Below are 19,409 nucleotides of genomic sequence, written 5' to 3'. Positions count from 1 at the left end.
CTCTGGGAAAATGCCATGCTGATTCCAGACAGCTGTGCTCAGGGACACCCCAGAGCCGTACCGTGCATTCACTGCCTCTCCCCACCTCGCAGCTGAATCAGAGAAATGAGCCCCTTCTCCACCCTACACTTTAAAGGCTGAGTGCAAACATTTTCTTTTCCTTGATGACGATTTTCAAGTTTTCCTGGAAAATTCCACATCTCTGCATGAGGCCACGGCCCTGGCTGGGGTGAGACCAAGCAGGATTAATTAATAAAGCTCAGTAGCTTACACAGGAACTCTGTAATATAATTATAGCTTCTGTAAGAAAAGGCCCTGGAGTCGGAGAAGTCTGTGAGAATCACATGGGGTTGGGAAGAGGGCCCTTTCAGCCCCGCACACTTCCCCGCGTCCCTGGCCTGTTCTTCCCTTGCTTTCCAGTTCAGGAGGAGTTTCTGCACCCCGAAGTGCCCTAGTGCTCTTTGCTACTGAACCGTCTTCGGTCTGTGCTGCCAGCTTGCACCCCGCAACTGCTGCTGGGGCTCTTCCCATTGAAAGGGGCACCTGCTCCCCGGCTGGAACCTGCTGGCTTTGGGGGCCCTTCTGGCTTCTGGCTTTGGCACAGCCCGGGTCAGGGTCCAGCTGTCGGCAGGGACGTGGGAGGTGTGGGAATCTCCATCTCCTCCTCCTCCTCCTCCTCCTCCTCTTCCGTTTTCTCCCTTCCAGCTCTTTGAGCTGTCTTCCTCCTGCTCCAAAGCAGCTCCAGCTCCCAGGAAAACCCTTTGTGTCCTCTCCTGCACCTTCCTGCATCTTCCCCAGACTCTGCCATCCTGCTCAGCTGGGCAGCACCAGCCCTGGGCGAGACGTAGGAAAGTGCCCGGAGCAAGCTCCATTGAAAGGGCCAGGGCCAGCTGGGGACGGATCCGTCCCCCAGGGAGACAGCACTTTGAGCCCGGGCCGCGGGGGGAGGCTTTTCTTCTGATTCCTCCAAACTTTCCCACCCCAGCCGCGGCTCTACAAAGAGGCCCTGGCCCCGTGCGCGGGGCCTTCCGCACGGAGGGGTCTCGCCAGCTCCTCTTTATTGAGTCTTCAAGCGCTGGCAGGACACTCCATTAAAAAGCCATTCGCTTTTGTGTCCCCAGGCCCCCAGCCGGCTCCCGCTCATGTGACACTGGCCACAGTTGTAAAACAACAACACAAATAGTTGGCAACTACTGAGGGTTTTTTCAAATCAGGGTCGTCATAGCAACTTTCCCCAGTCAATCACTGGTGAGGCGGCCTGCCGAGGGGTGCTCTGAGTGGCAGGGCAGCCCAGCTCCGCAGAGGAGCCCCGATGAGGGAGCTCGCAGGGATCCCTGTCACAGAGACTCACCAGCCTGCTTTCCTCCTCCTACATTAGTGAAATCCAGGTGCCTTCCTGCAGAACGGGAAGGAGAGAAGTCCGGCCCTTGATCCCAGAACTTCCCTGAGCTTGGACCCAGGCTGCAGGGTCCCCGTTCCTGCTGGCAGGGTGCCACAGGGAGAATCCCTCAGCACCTGGCATCATGCCAAAGGGGGGCATCCAAACGCCCCCCCCCCCCCCCTCCCCCCAGCTTGGCACAGTGCCGGAGGGGCATCTGAATCCCCCCCACGCCTGGCACGGTGCCGGGGGGCATCTGAGTCCCTCTGCCCATGGCACTGTGCCCGGTGGATCGGAACGTGGCACATTGTCCTTGCGTGTGGCTCCATGCCAGGTTTGATCAGCAATATCAGCCACTGTTGCGTCTTGCAGGATGTAGGACCAGGAAATGACTTGGCGCTCCTGTAAACTCCTCGGTTTGCAGGAGGGTGCGTGAATCCCACAGGTTCTTGCATGAACGAAGGAGGCGACGCGGCTGGGAAGAGACAGCTCTGCTTAGGAAACGAGCTAGAAGTCACACCTTTGTGGCATGGGGCAAGGGCCAAATTAGGGGAGCAGGATGGCATCCCCCACCATGGTGTGGGGTCCAGCTGCTACTGGGAGCAAAGGGAGCATCTCCTCTCCTCCTCCCATCCCTTGCATTTGCCCCTTTCTCCTGGTGAGTCTGCGGGACCGATCAGGTATGAGTGCCTCTCCTGTCATCAGTTCTGGTCTTTGGAGCACCTCAGCACTGCTGGGCTTTTATGACTCTGATTTATTTGCCTTTTCCTGTAAATCCTGAACATTTCCGAGTCTTGTGAGACACTAGCCTGGTACAGGACTTACCCCAGAGCCCGTAGCCGGGCTGTGCATGCAGCCAGCTCTCTTGGCTGGGCTGCTCCCACCTGTGCAGGTAGCTGCCGTGGCCTGTGCTCCAGAAGACGTTGCTTGTTGTCACTTCTGTCCCATGGCAGGGTTTCTAAGCAGAGCAGACCTCAGGCTGCCGTTGTTGTCTTCACATCTTTCTGCTTGAGGTTCCCTGGCTGCCTCGAGTGACTCCTGGAGGGGAGGAATGTTAAAAATCCGCTCTTGTAGTAAGTTGGCACTGTATCCAGCCACCGTCTGCTCTGTGCCAGAGCTTAGTAAAATGTTGGCGAGGGCTGTGGCTCCGTACTCAGGCCCCCCCTTCCCCTTTTGTCTCGGTTGGTTTGGCAATTGCACGGTGGTAACACAGCTCAGGGTGGCACAGGAGCTTTGCTGCCCATATGCAGCTGGAAAGTGGAAAGGGATTTCCAGGCAGAGCAAATGATAAAGGGAAATGGGATGCGAGGGTCTGTGGCAGCAAGCCAGGGTCATGCCAGGCGTTTTGCAAACCCTGGCACCTTTGCAGTGGCTAGAGAGATGCTGAGGACGCATGTGCCCCAAACAGCTCCAGGGGAAGGTGCCGGGAGCATGTTGCACCACAGGCAGCCGGGGTCCCTTGGCTGCTAATAAAGTCAGGCTCTGCAGAGGGCTCTCAGAGGAAGGCAGGGCTGCTGCCAGGCTTCGGGTGTTGCAAATCCGATTTGTTGGCACTGTGGTTACACGCACGGGAACTGTTGGCCTGGGCAGGGGAGGAATGATGCCTTCTCCTTCACTTTGTTGCTTTGCATCTTCGTCACTCTGTCTCAGTTCTCTCATTCATTTGTTCTTAATTATTTGTTAATTTCCTTCCCTTCTTCCTCAATTTGTTCTCTCAGTTGTTTGCTCTCTCATTTGCTTTTTCTTTCTTTTGCTGCTCGTTTGCTGATGAATTTTCTTCTTTCATTCCTCTCCCTCTTAGTTGTTCTTTTTCTCATTCCTTCTGCCTTTTTCTCTTCTTCCCTCTCCCCTCCCCTGGGCATTTTCAGTATCTGTGGCTTTTTTCTTGTGTTGTTTCTAATCCCAGGTGTGTTGCTTTCCTTCGGAGAAAGGAAACCTCACTCTTCCATACAGAGCTGCGAGGGCTGCTGCCCCTTTCGTGCTGCACTTGGCAGAGGGTCCCTTACCTTTGGGCTTTGGCTTTAAACTTCGAGAGTGGCCCCACTGATGGGGGCTGACATTGAGAAGGGAAGGAGGGAACAGCACTTGCGTCCTGCCCTGAGTTCATGGCCAAGGAGCGGCAGTGGCTGGCTCCCAGCCCCGCTGGCTGGCCCTGCTCCTCGCCCGTGGTGCTAAACAGGACACGGCACTCGGCAGAGGAAGGATGACGAGGTGGCGGGGCCGGGTCTGTGACCTGCACCTGGGCCATGTGTGTGCACCCACGAGTGTGGGGAGGCCTCCCACGTGTGGTGGGTGGGCGCTGGCTGCAGGCGCACCCGCACGTGCCGGTGCACTCGTGGGTGCTGGTGCCAAGGTGCCAGCACCTGCCTCCCGCCCGCCTCCGCTCGTGTTTCCCTTCGCCTGCCTTTGCGCCGAGGCTTTTCTCCCGGACCGTGGAGCTTTCAGACATGGGTTTGCCTCCCCTCGCATCCGCACGCGCCTGTGTGTGCCAGTGCCTGTGCGGAGGTGTGCGCTGCTGGCCTGCGGGCACGGGGTTCCTCTGGGTGTCCGGCTCCCCGGCCTCTGGCAGTACCCCCCCCCCTCCCCGCGTTTGCTGTCCTTGGCACGCATTTCGGTAACGCACATGCCTGTGCACATCTGTGCTCACATGTCGCCGGCGCACACGCTGCTGCCGACATGCACCAGGGCTGCCTCCCCCGTGCATGGGCTGCCATGTGCTTTCCCATGCGCTGCCATGCAGTAAATTACGTCCCCCCTTCACCCCACCGCAGCCCCCCTCCCCAATACCCAGGCCAACTAAAGTGCTGTAACATAGTAGCTGCCTGAACTCCGATTCAAAGGTTAATATCAAAATCTGGAGCGGATTACCTAAAAATTACTTACAACACCATTAAAATTCTGAACTCTTTTTGTTGTGGCTGTAAATTAATTTAAAATGTCAGTTTTTTTGAGAAATCCAATAAGAAATTGAGCCAACGGAGCAATCTGTAAACTGTCTGGCACAGAGGAAAGTGTGTCTTTTCAATCGACAAGAAAAAATATGGGGCTTAACTGGAACCATATGGCAGCGCACTTGAGAGAAATCTGCTGAAGAGGAGGGAGGGGAGGGGGAGCCCATGCAGGCAGGAGCAGCGGGAGAGCTGGCGGCTCGTGTGGGAGAGGAGCTGGGGCCGCCCGGCACAGGGACCGGTGAGGCAGGTGCATGGAGGTGGCCGTGCGGGAGAGGGCAGGCCCCAAGGAAGTGAGAGAGCTCTTTCTGCTCTGCGGAGACCCCCACGGCTTCCCCGTGACAAGGCATCCTGTGCAGAAAGTGGTGGAGGTGTTCCCAAGGTCCCTGCAGGATGCTGGTGTGAAGGGGCATCTTGTCTGGGGATAGGGCTCTGTGGGTTGTGCAGGGGACGCTGACAGGCTGAGCAGTGAGGGCAAGTGGAAACAAGGTGTTAAAGTGGATTTTCTTTGACATCTGCGCCCCTTGCTAGCCCACCAGCATCCTGCCACCCAGCTCCTTCAGCAGCCTCCCAGCACGGCCCCTCTGGCCGGTGTCCTCTTTTCCAGGAGGTGAGGATGGCATGGCCCAGGGGTGGCTTCTTCGCTCTGACCCAAAGGCAAGGTGGGCACTGGGAGACTGGTGGGGAAGGGCTGCGACTCCACATCCCCCGCCCCAGCCCCCTCTCCTTTGGCTCACATCCCCACAGCATTCCTCGTGCTGGTGAGAAACCCTGCTTCCCCTCTGTGTCTCCTGCCTGCCGACATGTGTTACCCATTAGGCCTTAATTTCAGAAGATTTACAACACATTAAGTAATTTGTAGGTTATTTCAACTTTAATCTGCTGAAGTCGAGAAAATCAAAATTAAATTCAAAACACACGGATCTTCAAAGTACTGGGATTGGGGACGGGAGGGGGTTGTTTACCAGCCCTTGCTTGTCTCTTCTCCCATGCCACTGCCTCTGTGTCTCTTGCCCCCTCCTACGATGCTGCCCTTCCTGCCACCTTTGCTGGTAGCAGGGGTGATGAGGGCTGTACAGATGGGATTCAGGGACCTCCTGGTTTTGGTTGAGGGGTGTCAGTGATCATAGGATGATGCCTCTCAGAGGTCCTCAGACTGATTGACCACCTCCATGGTACAAGAGGGAAGGCACTGGGCCTGGCAGTTTCTTCACTCTCTGTGATCTTGTCTGGCATTAACTCGAGTGACAGATGCGCCAATGCTCCTTGGGCTCTGGAGACAGTGATTTTGCCTTTCTGTGCCTCGCTTCCCTGCCTCTGTGTTGAGAAGAGTATCATGCCTTGTAAGACTGGGTGTGCTGAAGCTGGAAGGCATTCCAGATGCTATGGAAAGGGAGGCTGTCAGCCCAAAGGAGCTAAAATAGGGCTGGGGACCTGGGGACAACTGTTACAGACTTTCCTGTTGCTCTTCCACATCTACAGGCCAAGGACATTTGTGCGACTCTGTCCCTCTCAGGAACGTTCCTCTTACTGAAAAGGGACTGCCATGATCCCCTTCGCCTATTCTTCTTCCATCTGCAAGTAAGATCACAGGAATGTTGTCCACATTGTGGATCTGTGGTTGGAGATATCCCCGTGGGGTTTATCTAGCATTGCCATCAGCGTACTGAGCATACCTCCTGCCCATAGCAGGATCTCATCATCGACAGCTTTCAGAACTGGTCTGAAACTGGTCTAATCATTCATTTTAATGATCAGAAAAGCCAGAACCGAGATCTTCCTTAAACTCTTGGGGTAGGATAATGAACTAGTTGAATCACATAACTTGGAGTCTTTTCTGATGAACAGAGGCTGTTAAGGCATTATCTTGGGGCTCAGGAGATCTGAGATTTGTCTCAACTCTCTACTGTGCCAAGTTTTGTGTTGATCTAAAGCAAATCACTTACCCCATTTATGCCTCAGTTCCCTGCCTGTGTAGCTGAGATAACACGCTTGGAGGAGAGTTGTGAGGATGGATGTGATGGGTGTTGAACTCTGTGGTACTGAGAGGCTGGGCCTTGTGTGGCTCCTAGAGTGGAGTCCCCAGGTGGTCTCAGTGCCTCAGTTCCCCATGTGCGTAGGAAAAATAGCTTTTTTCTCTCCCCGGAGTTTGATGAATGGAAAGTGTATGTGTCACAGCTCTGCTATTTCGCACTGATCTCTCCACCCACATCCCAGACGGTTTCCGGGTTCCCAGCCCACCAAATCCCTCAGGCATCTCTTCAGGGGCCCTTTCCTCTTCCAGTTTAGTGCCGCCTTATCCCAGAGCTGGGTGGCGGGGTGCAGCAGACATCCCATTTGGGAGCAATCCAGAACTGCTGAAAGGTTGAGCGTGCTGACTAGTTGGTTTTTGTGCGTCCCTGCATTGCAAGGGTGCTCAACCCAGAGCTGACTCTTGTTGTCTTGACTGTCTGTGAGCCAGATCCCCTGGAAGTCAGCTTTATCAGGAAATGTGTCATTGAATTACACTTAGGGATACAAGCACTTTTGAGGGCGATGTCCCCAGTTCTGCTCCAGCAAGGAATCTGGAGGTGCAGGAAGTCTTCAAGCATGTTACGCTTCATCTACATCTGTAGGTTTTCCTGCTTCAGGCCTGAATACCTGGCTCTGTCCATCTCATATTCTTGCCTGTGCTGGGAAATTTTTATCAGTACCATCACAGATTTGTATTTTCTCTAAGATTACTTCACACGCCTTACACAGCTGCTCTGACCTGTTTAAGGGGGTAGATGTGGATACAGATGTGGAGTACTACTCCTGTATTTTATACAGACCACTGGGCAGCCATCAGAGTAGTAACTTTCAGTCCCTTTTGGCCCGGGTTGGTTTTAAACCAGATGTCAAAGCATGTGTGGTTTAAAACAGAAATTGTTTTTCTAGTCTCTGCAGAGTTCATCTCCTGGGTCTTCTCTTTGCAAGGAAGAAAGAAAAGGATTTGTGTAGAGCAGTTGTTTGCTAACCCTTATGAAAACTCTTGTGCAGAAAAGGTAAAAATTAATTTTGATATGTATTAGCTGGTCAAGCTAACCTCTAGAGACCACCTCAGATTCACACTAATAAGCTAAAACACGTTAAAGCTACAACCTGCCTTATCCACATGAAGTATGTCTGTGTTGAAGTGGATGGCAAAACTCCCAGTGACTTCATTAAGACCCACATTTCACTTCAGTTTTAATGGTGTCAGGAATGTGCCGTCTTTCTTGGTCCAGAGCTGTCCTAAGACCCTGAAAAGTAAATTACATACTTCTGCCCACCACTCACTCAGCTGCGGGTGGTGGTGCGAATCTGTGTTTCTGTTTCGGTAGGGAGTGCTGGACGTGGAGGGGTACAGAGAGATCTCCTCCCAGCACAGGAACGCCATTTAGCAATTAGTCCAGACTACGGGGCTGTGACGTACTCCTGTTACTACCCAGCCCTTCCAGCTTTCTCCCACCTCCTGCCCATGAGTGTATAGGATGATGATACCCCTTGCCTTGCCGGGGCTGATGTGCTGAGTTAATGGAGATTTCCAGAAAATTTAAGGATCCTGTGGTGGAAGGCAGTATAATGGAACATTAGCACACACTCTGGCAGTCATGGTGCCGTTTAGTTCGTGTCTAGTACCCTTGATCCTCTTGTGAAGATCAGTGAAAGTTCAGACTTCATGCAAGGCGAAGGAGCATTATTGCCCTCTTCAAGCAAAGGGGAAATCAAGTCACAGGAAAAGTTAAATGAATAATTTACAGGTGTTCATGAGCCTTTGGCAGAGCAGGGAGTGGTGCTTGAGCACCCGCCTCTCAGTCCTGTGCTCTAACTTCTAGATCAAACGTTCCCAGACTTCTTTCAATGGATGAGAGGCAGCTGAATAGAGAGTTGGCCTGATTGATGCCCTTTCTGTACATAATCACAGAATCTCCCTGTGGCAATTCCAGCAATTGCTTACGTGGGAGGTAATGGCAGGAAAATACTCACAGTAGGATTTGTATGTGCTTTGTGTTTGCCTAAACCTGATCTCCTTGAACTCCCAGAAGTTTGACTAGCCACTTCAATGCCAGCAGAATTGACCCTAGTGCTGGGCATTTTTGCGAATCCATGTCTTCTCAATTGCTTTGAAAGCAGGTAGGTAGCTGGGGGAAGGAGGAGGAACCATCCATATGTGAGTAGTCAGCTCTCTATCAGGTGATTTTCTAGGGCAAGTATCAAGAAAAACACCCAGCAGCTGAGAATCTCTGCTTTTAAACCCTGCTGCCTTTGGGATATGTCATCCCCAGTGTCCTTAGGTATCTTGGACTCTAAAACACATTAATCTTTGGGTCTTCTGCTCACCAAATGGTGCAGGGGAGGGGGCTGTGCACGCTTGGTCTCCAGAGGAAGTGCAGCCTGTGCAGCCCTGGGTGAGCGGTGCAGTTTGGCAGCCTCTCACCTCTCCTGTGGGCTTTTGCCTCACCTCTCCTGCGGGTGTGCTCAGCAGTGGCTTTAAACTGGCTAGCCACAGTGTGGGCAGTACAGGATCTGGTACAGGCTAATTGCCCAGGTCTCAATTCAGCTTCTCTGGAAGGTTTTGCAGCCCTCGCAGAGCTGCCATGACTGCTAAGCCTGTGGTACCCAAGCCAGCTGTTTAAAGCTGCAGCATAGACATGGCCCTGCTGACTTGCTGGGCCCTTTCCCATCTTCTCCCTCTTGCTGTCCTCTGTGCTTTGTGCTCTCTGGTGGATAAAGAGATGGTGCCTGCTGCAAACAGCGCATGCACTTTGTGTATGCAGGGTATGGCTGAGACTGGGATAGGTAATTTGTCCAGTTAAATATCTAAGGGCACATGGGAAAGTTTGGGTGTGCTCTTTCCCAGTCTTGATGGTATTTGGTTCAAGTGTCTTTGGACCAAAACCACTTCCTGGTTGAACTGCTGAATTAGAATGAGTTATTGGAGTGGAGACTCTGATCCAGAAATGCTGAGCTGGGCAGTGGTGGTGAGATCCCAGTTAAGTGCATCTTCTATGGGCACCTCTCCTTGAAAGTACAGAATAGTGTGATGCTTTCTAAGCACAGTTTGTCATAGTGCAAAGAGAGCAAGAGAAGACCAACACTAGTAACTCCTGAGGCTTTTGGGGGATAATGGAATATCTTGCCCAGAAAGCACAGAAGGGGTCCTGAAAAGCTGCTTCCGAGTGACTTTACCGGTTGGGCTGGGAAGGGATGCAAGCTGGAGGGGCTTGGCGTACAGCGAGAAGGAGGCCCCGGCTCATCCGAGCGTGCCAGGCAGGTAGCTGGTTGCCCTGTTTCTCCTTGGTGTCTGCTAGTCTCCGAGTCCTGGTTCACAGCTCCCTGCAAGCCAGGGATGGAGGAGATCCTATGAAAATGATGATATGTGACAATCAGTCACAGCAATTAGTGTTTTGGTTAACAGGCCTTTTTTGTTTTCTCTCACCCAGACAGAATGTCACAAATAAATCCTCGCCTGCATTTGCATATTAATTGGATCGGAGACGTCAAGCATCTTTCATTAAAGAAAATGATCTGCATATTTGGAGACATAAAATAGTTATTTTGATGGGTTTTTTTCATAAGATCAGGGGGTGGGGGAGGAAGGTGATGGGAGCAGTGGAAATTGAGGTAGAGCGAAGGCAGAGAAAGCAGCTTTTGTGGTTAACCCCTTGTGGCCCAGAACTAGCTGGTGCCCAAAGCAAAAATAATAATATAAATAAATAAATGATGGGGCTCGAAGCAGCTTGTAGAGCACTGCATCATTCTCTCTATAGCTTTGTTTTTGGGGGCACGGTGATAGTGGGTAGCCAGAAATGCACTTCCAAAATGTCTTCCTCTGCCAACTCTGTCCGGCCACAGAGCTGGGTTGTTACAGGGCGCTCCTTATCATCTCTCTTTCATGAGAGCACCTTGCCCCTCCTGTTGGCTGCTCCATTTCTGGCCGTGCCAGCATCAGGCCTTTCGAATGGCAGGGCTGCAGGATCCAGGTACCGTGGGTGCTCAGTGCCTGAAGCAAGCAGTAGCTGCCAGAGGAGAACCCTTGTGTGCCTTGGGGGAACACCGTGGCTGCTCAGGCAGCGTGGCTGGTTGGACAGTTTGGCCAGGGAAGGAGATCCTTGTGTTCAGGTCTTGCTCCCCTTGCCTCCAGCTCGGGTGAGTGAGGTGCCAGAGGGCCAGGGGTGGATGTTGGCTCCTCTGTCAGCTGACACAACTGTGACCTGGGTCTCCATCAGCTCTCTCTGTTCTTGCAGAGACAGTCCTGCTTCTCTCTTCAGACAGCCCATGGCAGTTCCTGTGGGGGGACATGGAGCTGAAGGTGTGAGTTGTGGCCGTGGGGGTCTCTGCATGCCTCTGTGTGTGTGCTGGGCTGGGGGTCAATCGAGCTGTGCACAAACCTGCTGCTGTCCTGCTGCCCAGGGCTAAGCAGGGACCTCGGTGGCCTTGTGTCTCTATAGGCGGGGGGGGGTGTATGTGTTTCCAGACAACACTGCTTTTTATCCTGCTGTCCAGGAGTAATGCATCTGTTTAAAACCATGGGACAGCTTGTTCTCTGTGTGTCTGATCTGTGACTGGCCTAGGGAACTGAAGGCTTGAGTTGAGGCACGGAAAAAACTTTCCCAGTGTTCCCAATCCAAATCAGTGGTGGTGTACACGGTAGATAGGAGGGTTCAATCTTTAACTCCTGGATTTTTACTCCTACCCCAGACTTTGAGTAATTTTTTCCTTCATGTTGGCAGCAGTACTGCCCAACAGCCCAGGGCAGGATGTAAGGAACCTGACCCTCCACTTTTGAAACTGTCTGGGGAATTTCTGTAGGCAGCATGCAGTGGCTTGAGATGGATTTTGGCCAGGACACTGAGGTTACCACTGCAATGGGATCCAAGGGTATATTCGCATGAATGTAAATGATCATGTTATGGCAGATTAGCAAGTTACCGCTTGTTAGCTGTGCTGCGGTATGGGACCGCGAGCACGCTCCTTGCCTGTTGCAGATTCCAGGTAAAATGTATTAACTTGAAACCGCTGCAGACGTGGTCTGAGTGACTGAGTTTTCCTTTGCCATCGATGAGTGCCCTTGCCCCACAAGTGACTTGAGTAGAACCTGCTCACACAGAGACCTCCCTCCATTGAGTCTGTCCTCGCCTGCTGCTCTGGTGATGTGAACCAAGACCCTCTCCAAGCTCATTTCACTGAGGTGTCCCCAAAGACTAACCGGCAGGTGTGGCAACAGCTTTGGTTTTGCAGGTTCCGGGTCCCTCTCCCTTCAGAGCTGCCCTCAGGAGTCTCAGCTGAGCATTGCAGAGGAACACAAGCTTGGGATTCCCTGCCCAGTGCTGCGGGTGACAGGAGCTGGCAGCCTCACCGGGCACAGCCACAGAAAGTGGCCTCTGGCCCCAGGGATGCTTGGAGAGGAGCCTGTGGAGGGCTCCCTGCCGCTCGTGAGCCGTGGCTTGGGTGGCATAGCTTTAACTCTTCATGGATTTTCCACTCTCCACAGGAATGCTGCCTGGGGTTGGGTCAGGGAGAAGGTGGTGAGAGCCAGACACGTTTGCAATCGTGGCACATCACCTGTGGCATGCTTTGATTCTTCTTTTAAAAGCTAATCCAAACCAGAAGGATCCCCGAGGACATCTACTGGGGTCAGTTTTGAAGACTTCCCATTCCTATGCTTTAGAAAACAGGAGGTATCGGCTCAGAAAGCCCACCTGCCTTTTGGGCAGAGCACTGAACTCACCATGGGACAGCCTGGCATGAGCAGACCTCTCTGAAGCCTCATTTGCTCAGGGGAGTTTCCCCACATGCCAGATACGATTCAGCCTGGAAGCTGAGAGAGTAAGGGCAAAGCAGAGGCTCTGGTTAGACAAGTACTCCAGTGTTGTCAGTAATGGGAGTATGCAGTGTGGGGGCTGCTGGGGTAGGTTTAAGGAAATCAGCTGGGAATAGATGAGAGATAATTTGCTTTATCAGAGTGCAAGGGAGCAGGTCTCTCTGGGCGTCTGAAATGCCTGCCAGAAGGTGGGGAAGACGGTACAACCCAGAGCATGTGAGTGCTGGTTTGGGGACCCAGCTTCTTTTCTTGGCTCTGCCACGACCCATCTAACCTTAAACAAGCCATTGAGAGATGAAATCATCTCTCTCAGCCTTGATTTCCCTTTGCCTGCTTCTTATATTTTAGCCCAACCGCCTCAGGCCAAGGGCTGTCTCATCCTCAGTATTCACCTGATGCACAAGGGGTCAGACCTCTTGGAGCAGCTGTAATGGAGGGTGTAAGGTTGCCTTCCCTCCGTGCTTGGAATTGCAGCAGAAAAGGCTTTGTTTGGCGCATGATAAAATCCTAAAGGCACTGTCTTCAGCAGAAAGGTTTGGCTCCCAGCTCCAGAGAGCTCTGTCCTAGAGGAAGGGACTGTGTTTCACACCCCTCTACTGCCTCGTTTCACAGAAAAGCCTGCAATTAGCCATGGTTCCTCTCTTCACCCCACACATCAAGGCATGTTGCTGGGTTTTTTTCAGAATCCTGATCCTAGGAAGCCATCAGTATCCAGGGAACTTTATCACACACACTCGAAATAACCCAGAAAGCTGCCAGCCCCATATTAGGGAATGAATCCCTGTCGGAAAGTAAAGTGAATGCAGAATTTATTGACAGGCTACTGTGACTGCAGGCAGTTTGTGACCCAGCCCCCTCCTTTACCTCCACCCCTCCCCATGAACAACAACCCACAAACCCTCTTCAGTCCTACAGCCTTTATATTTAGCATGGCTGGGTCCCTTGTCTCAGCTCCCAGCACTTGCAGTGCGCACAGGAGCCTTCCCAGGGGAATGAAATACAAACTGCGGGCAAGGAGGTCTGCACAGCGTCCTCCCCGTCTGCCCACGGCCAGTCCCCTCCATCCTCTGCAGCAGCTCAGTACAAATGCAAATACTTAATGGAGAAAAAACCAACACAACAAAAACCCAACACCTGTCAGCCTAAAAATTCTTTTCCTGAGCTCGAACTGTGGCAGAGTTTTGCTGTCCTCATTACTCCAGTGCAAGGCAGGACGATTTGGTGGTTAGAGCAGGAGGTGTACAGGAATGAGCTCCTCCTCTGCTCTGCCAAGGACGGTGCTATCTCAGTCAATCATGTTAATCTTCAGTGACTAAGTTTCCCCATTTGTAAATCTCTACCATCACTGCAGCCTCCAAACGCCTTTCATGTATGCTGGTGAGTTTCCTGGAGAGATTCACGGAGCTCCTGGAGCTTCTGTTTGAGTGTAAAATTCTGCTTGAAGTGGGCATTTGGGATACTTGGTTGTGACTTTTAACAAAAGGTTTTGTTTATGAATTTTGTTCTGCTCTTCCTTCTGAGGAGGGATAAGCATTCAGGAATATCTTCTGTGAGGTAGCACGGGCTTAGGCGTGAATTGCTGTAGAGATGCGAAATGTCGCTGTACTATATATGTATTAGGTTCTAGAGAAAAGAAGCAAAGTGTAGGATGTGAGTTAGCACTTGCATTGCACGCGGTAATTTTCCCCTTGCAGTTCTCACGAGAGGCAGGTAACTCTCAGGATTGTGCTGTACCAAAGCACAGAAAGGTTCATTGTCAGAGCATGGCCACCAAGGGATTCTGCATCTAGCGAGAACTAGAGCTGTGATCTGCGTTCCTCCTTTCCTCCTAGCCAGTCTGCCTGTGCTGCTTTTGGGCTCCTTGACCTGGGGACCCTCTGCTAGAGGCCCCTGCTGCGACAGGAAAAAGAACACGGGCACGCAAAGAGAGAGGGAGCATCTTGCTAGAAATTATTTTCACCAAATTTTGACCAAAAATCAGAGACCTCAGAAAGACGCTGTAGAAACTTGTATCCTGGTGGGCAACAGAAGATGCGCTTGGTCTGCAGCCCTTTCATCTCTCTGCTAAGACAGCCAGAGGTGAGTCTGTACCGCTCGAGGGGCTGGCTTCTCTCGGGTGGCTGTCTGCCTCCCAGGAGCTGCACCGAGCCCAGTCCCACCTCTTTGATTCACTTTGCTCCCATCGCAGACAACCATCCGCTGGAGCTGGCCTGTGCTTGGCTCCGAAACATGGGCTGACTCTGTCCTTACTGTTGCTTTACACCGGGAAACTGCAGAGGGCTTTTAAGTTCACTCCTGATTTACCCCATTATGGATGGAGAGGAGGATTGGCCCTTGGCTGGCATTCAGACAGGTGACCTCCGTGGCCCTGCAGATGCTGCCCACACAGCCACGTGCTGGGGCTCTGCATGCTACATACCTGTCCCTGCTTCCCTTGCTGCCTGCCAGGAGGAGGTCCCTAACACCCTGCCTGACACTTGAGATGTGCAGCTTCACTGTCTTTCCACCGATTTAGCCATCCGTATCACCAGGACATGTCAGCACTGTGACAGATAGTTTATTTCTTAAAAACCACTAAAACTAGAGGGGGCAGGGAGGTGTGATGCTCACAGAGAGGCCTGGCCAGCCTCAGCAAGTGAGGGGACAGCTGGGGTTATGGGGAAGAAGGGGAGAGGTCTGAGGGCCAGGTTGGTTGGGGGAAAGCCACATCTCTCTGAGCTGGAGTTTCTATCAGAAGAGGGTTTCGTGGTTTGTGGTGCATTCAGCTCAGCGGACGGGAACTACAAATTGTCTCTTTTCAGTGCCTGCTGTCCTTTAGCAGTCGGCCGGCACCATCAATCACACCCAGACACCATCAGGAAATGATTCCCAATCAATTATAATTGCTCTTCACCTACTTCCTGTATAAATCACTGATGTTTTACTGCAGATGCCAATGAAACAGGGGAGCGAGAGTCTCTCCCTCAACTTTCTGTGTGTGTCTCAGGCCCACCCACTGAGTTCCTTGGGATGGCCCTGCCAGGCTGAGAAACAGCAGGTGATTGGGGTTTAAAAGCATCGGCATGTTTTATTGCTCCTGGAAGCCAGGAGGAGGAGGAGGATGCTGTGTGCTCTCCACATCTCTGGGATCCGTCTGCAGGTGGGGAGAGGAGCTGTGAGGCAGAGCCCACACCTTCAGCATTCAGCTGGTGGCAGAGGTTTTGTGCACAGGTGATGGAAGCAGAGGTCTCATTAACCCTGGATTAGGTCCTAAACCAGCCTTTCCAATGGGATCCTGAGTGGAGTTTACCAGACAGGTGCTCTCACTTTTTTAGTCATTCTTTTTCTCCTTCCTCTTTTCCTTGTTTCTTCTTCTTCATCTCCTGCAGGCTTGATTGTTCGCTTAGCAAGGAGAGGTGCTACTGTTCAGAGCTGGATTTGAAGCAGAGTATGAGACCTAGCTAAAGCAATAGAGACCAAATGCTCTTTGATTTTTATGGTACTGAAACATTATGAGCTCTTCTGTTGAAATCTCAGCAGTGCGTAAGATGGGATGAAACACTTTTGGGACGGGGAGGTCAGAGACTGAAATATCCTTTTGGAGAAGGGCAGAAAGCCAAGCTAGAAAGGATTGCTGCTCGGAGACTGCGGAGGGGGACAAGGAGCAGGGAGAGGAGGGTGAGGACTCTGGGTGCGAGCGAGACTGCCAGGAGGCTGAGGCTGGGCACGAAGTGGGATTGCGTGTGGCGGTGGAGCTGTGCCAGCGCGGATCCCGTTTAGCCTGTGCAGCCGGCGCTGGCTGGGCAGGAGCGGCGAGGAGCGTGCGTGGCCGTGGGTGTGTGGCGACGGGGGAGCCCGGCCAGGCGAGAGCGCGCCGGGGCAGGCGCAGGCGGGCGGCTGCAGCGACTTCCAGGCGGATGATTATTTTATGGAGTCCTCAGAAGTCCAAAGTTATGTGTGTTTGTTAAGCGCCGTAACGCTGAGTTTATTTAATGTGGTTTTAACTGCCGCACGCTTTTATAAATCAAAATAATTAAAAATAATAAATTTGAAGGTTAAACAACAGCCTGCGCTGTGGCAAAGAGGAGAGAGAATGTCTCCGGGCTGTGTTTGCGGGGAGGGAAGCAGGGGTTCCCAACGGCTGCCTGCGCCGCTCTCGCATCGCGTGGGGGACAGGGGCAGATTTCAGGCTGGTGTAGCAGGGGAAAGGCAGTGCCAACGTCCAGACCGTGGCCTGGCCATATCATTTCACACCTTGTCAAGGCCATCATGAGGAAAAGCACATCCAAGGAGCAATGGCAGCCCCAGTTGTGTCTTCATGACAGCTCAAGATCTCTGGTTCTCTTCCCCTTCTGCCAGTTTAAAAGCACCTACAGACACTTGGGTTTGCCACCCTCCTCATAGGATTTTCCGGCTATCGATATTCTTCTTGTTGCAGGGCATTTCTATTGATGCCACATCTCAGCTTGCATTATTTACACAGAGCTATCGAATCTGTCCCAGTATTCAGGACAGGCTGACAGAACCCAGCCTCTCTCTTTAAAGGTTAAACAGGCCAGGTCCCCTTGCAACGGTGGGCTTGGTGCTTGGGAAATGCAGGGCTCTAAACCGCTACCTCCCCCTGCTCCCCCCCTTTTCATTTTAGCTCAGAAAGGTTACCCTGAGGCGCCTGGGACTGGGAAGCAGAGGGTGCTGGAGAGTGTGTGTGTCTCTTTAAATGCTCTTTGTGTCAGCGTGATAAGGAATTTGATGGCTTTATCAGAAATACCAAAGCTTTATTTAGCAGGGTGAGGCGAGCGCCACTCGGCTCCGCACAATCTGCTGATAAATTGGAAAAAAAAAAAAAAAAAAAAGGCGTCGGAGGGAGGAAAGTCTAAACTTTCCCTGATTGCCCAGCTTCCAGGGGACGTGGAGCTGGGCACATTGCCTGCCTGACCACAGCTGCCCTGGATGGTGAGGCCAGGTGTGTATTGGTGTCCTTTCTGGAGACCAGAGCAACTTGGTTACATCCCATTTCATCTTTTGGTGTCCCCACTGTTCACCTAGTCATACCTCTCACATACTCCCTTTTCTTATCTTGTCCCCAGTTTGCTGCATGTCTCATCTTCCCTTTCAACCTCTGCCCATGGTACTCAAGCATTTTTGGCCTACATCTGGCGTATGATACATACCTTTGGATATAAAATTCTTGGTATCCTTTCTCCATCCCTCAGGCTATGGATCTCAACAGGAGATTTGGGGTTGGCTGGTCTATGGGTCTCATCTCCTTTACCTGGAGTCTGCCTGCCAGATCATGTAAGTGGGAGGCACAGGCAGTCAGGTGGGAAGGGGAGGTGTCTCTTGGAGTCATTAGGCACAGTGTGGAGGGGACTTTTGCAAAGCATCCCTTCAGCAGAGATGAGGCCAGCACAGGGCTGGCAGGGAGCTCACAGCTGGAATGGGAAACACTCCCTAGATCAGGTCTGTCCCAGCCTGGATGACTAACCCAGCAGCAGGAGGACAGGCTGACATCGGAGGGGCGTATCCACCCTTGGGTCTTGCTGTCCTCCCAGTGTCCCACTGACCTGTGAGAGGATGTTTGCCAGTGCTAATCCCAGTGCTCCTACTGGCGGTGGGCATACCCTGGAGGGGGAGCAGACTTGGTTGAGGAGCTACTTTGGATGAGCTGCTGCTCTCCCAAAGCAGAGATACATAATCTGATTTTGACTATTGCAGACCACCGTATCGTGGGGATCCCCTGCAGCGAGGGCAAAACCGAGGCAGAGAAATCTTCCCTTCAGACCACTGTTGATGGGTTTAGGGAAGGCAGCACTGAGTGAGGAGGCTGGGATGCGTGACCCCATCCTGCCAGCACTGTATAATGCTTATGCTGCTTTGTGTCTAAATGGGCTAAACCTTCATTTGGTGGTTAAATTGCAAAACTGGGAGTCAAGCCTCACGGTATCCAGCCACAGCTCTTCCGCCAACTCCCCCATGGAAATCTGCTGCCTTCTCCTTGCCTCTGTGAAGGGTCTCCATGCACAGAGCAGAGCAGCACCCAGGTTTGCAGCAGAGCAAGAAGGAACGTACAAGATTTTTAGATTTTCCAAAGGATGCACATTGCCATGGCTCTACCAAGGTCAAAGGAGTTGTGCTGCCTTACTGAAACAAGTCTGGCCCCATGTTTCTGCAGCACTTTGAGATCCGAGTTGGGAGGAGCTAGAGACAGACCCAGTATTCCTCCTGATTTGTGTTTATCATTAACACATGACATCTATTATATATTGTTACCATGTTTTGTTGTTCATCGCGTGCCTGCAGGCAGGCCACACACATTGTGACAGTTCTGGTCCCTTCCTGATCTCGTGCCTCCACACCTTTTCTTTCCATCCTTCTGTTCATTCTTACTCCTCCTCTTTCCTTTCTCTCTTTCTTTTGATTTTTCTTCTCTCCTTGGCTTGCACGCACGCACACACACAAACACATACACATACAAAGCCCTTTCACAGTTGGATCATCTGTTCTTGGCTCTCGCCCACATCTCTTTTTGATGTGGTTTCTAGAGGGTTTGGGCCAAGTCCCCCATTTCTCTCTCTGTCATCAGGAAGCCTGCTGCAGCCTCTGATTCCAGCCGGATCTGGTTAACTCTCTCTTAGGAAACCTTGCCACCTACCAGGGTAAGACTGGTGCTGTAAGCCTGGCCGGAAAGGAGGAAGAGGGCTTGAGCTGCTCTAAGTTACAGCCTGATGTTCTGGACAGTTACTTATGGTTTACACTAATGCCCCTGAGCACAGAACAAGGTCCTGAGTTGATGCAGCAATGGGGCATCTGGAGGCACTGGCTGTGGAGCTGCTCCTTTAGAAGATCGGTTTGCCTTGCTGGGGTTGTGTGGTGCTTCTCCTCTGCAAAGCTGGCAGCAGAGGGGCAGTGCCCTGAGCTCTAGGCAGGGCTGTGGCTCTCAGCTCTCTTTTTGGTGCTTCTCGTGAGGTTGTAAAGCACATTCGATCTTGGTCTTAGCCTGGGGCATCTTCTGGCTTGTTTGAAGCCCTGTCTAGGTCACTGCCGCCCCTCTAGCTACTGTATGGGGGGGCAAGCTGTTCACTTGAGCACCACGTCACAGAGAACCATGGTCCCTGGGAAATGCACCTTTCAGTGCTATAGGCAATTCATCCGTCTGTGCAAGGCAGCATAAAGATGGTGTAATTGTGCATGTGAGAGAGTGGGTAGACCAGTTTAGAAGAGGCTTAACAGCAATTAGGTTTAAATGACCCCTCTTCTCTGGAAGGTTTCAAAGATC

The 19,409-nt window shown here is 52.2% G+C and overlaps 1 protein-coding gene across 6 annotated transcripts in view; it reads left to right on the top strand.

The window, feature by feature from the left end:
• Positions 1-19,409, top strand: part of CASZ1 (castor zinc finger 1) — a 206,885-nt gene that overhangs the window by 64,523 nt on the left and 122,953 nt on the right. The window contains exon 1 of one of the 6 annotated variants that reach the window (XM_074892923.1): positions 7,302-7,352. The exons of the other annotated variants lie outside the window; for them this stretch is intronic. The gene's annotated coding sequence lies outside the window, so the exon portion shown is untranslated. Of the gene's footprint in view, positions 1-7,301; positions 7,353-19,409 lie in introns of those variants that run through there. 6 annotated transcript variants of the gene reach the window in all.

This window comes from Strix uralensis, chromosome 23 (genome assembly GCF_047716275.1).
Source record: "Strix uralensis isolate ZFMK-TIS-50842 chromosome 23, bStrUra1, whole genome shotgun sequence".
Taxonomy (NCBI): domain Eukaryota; kingdom Metazoa; phylum Chordata; class Aves; order Strigiformes; family Strigidae; genus Strix; species Strix uralensis.
This window is presented reverse-complemented; position numbering and strand designations above follow the sequence as displayed.